We start from the raw sequence: 887 nt of genomic DNA on the forward strand, positions 1-887 counted from the left end.
CCCTAGTTACACTTTGTAGACCCCTTCTGAAGTTGTCCACAGATGCCTTGGGATCCCTGGAACAGTGGTTTTAACAACTACTCCAATTTATTTATGACTTAAAAAATAAAAGCCTAATGTATTTCACAAATATAAGTAACAGTTTTATCTCTTTAAACTACTAAACTAAAGTTTCCATCCCACCAAACATTACAAAGCAAAATCATTTTTCTTTGATCCCCCTCGTCCCAGATTTGTACGGCACCTCCCCAGGGACACACGTGCAAAGCCGAGCAAGGGGAACGCTACTGACAGTAAATCAAGCTTGCACAGATCCCATTTGGTTGATCATTAAGAAATTATGCTCCAAAATGCAACTCAGACATTCAAAAATGAATGACCAAGCAATCTAATTATGGAAGATATTTCTCACTCATGTCAGCACTATGTGGTCTTGGCTTGCGATCAAGAATTAGCTCTGTCTGGAGCTGAGGAGCTCTAGCTAGTCAGTGCTAATCATAGGAGGATGCACTGTGTTACCCAGTGTTAAAAAACAAAGTTTAGGGATGTGGGCTGCTTTTCCTACAATTTTCTTACACCACGGTGGGAGATACCAATGCAAAGTCAGTGGAAGATGCTGGTGCCCCCATTTTCCCATGGGGACGGTTGCCCTTAGCATCCCTGAGAATGTATCCTTGCTTGAGCAAATCAACATGCACTGACATGGCTTGCGAGAAATCTCATGTCTAGCCTTTTTTTTTTTATATCAGCTAGCAGAGCTGATACATTCAGCATCCATCCATAGGACACGCCCCACGCCCAAGTTTGCAGGGAGAGCAACAGAACATCCCAGTGTCCCATCACCTGCTCAGGTGATGGATCCATCACATGCCCCTTCGGTGAGCGGC

Source organism: Egretta garzetta, unplaced genomic scaffold, assembly GCF_000687185.1.
Source record: "Egretta garzetta isolate BGI_Z169 unplaced genomic scaffold, ASM68718v1 scaffold220, whole genome shotgun sequence".
NCBI lineage: Eukaryota > Metazoa > Chordata > Aves > Pelecaniformes > Ardeidae > Egretta > Egretta garzetta.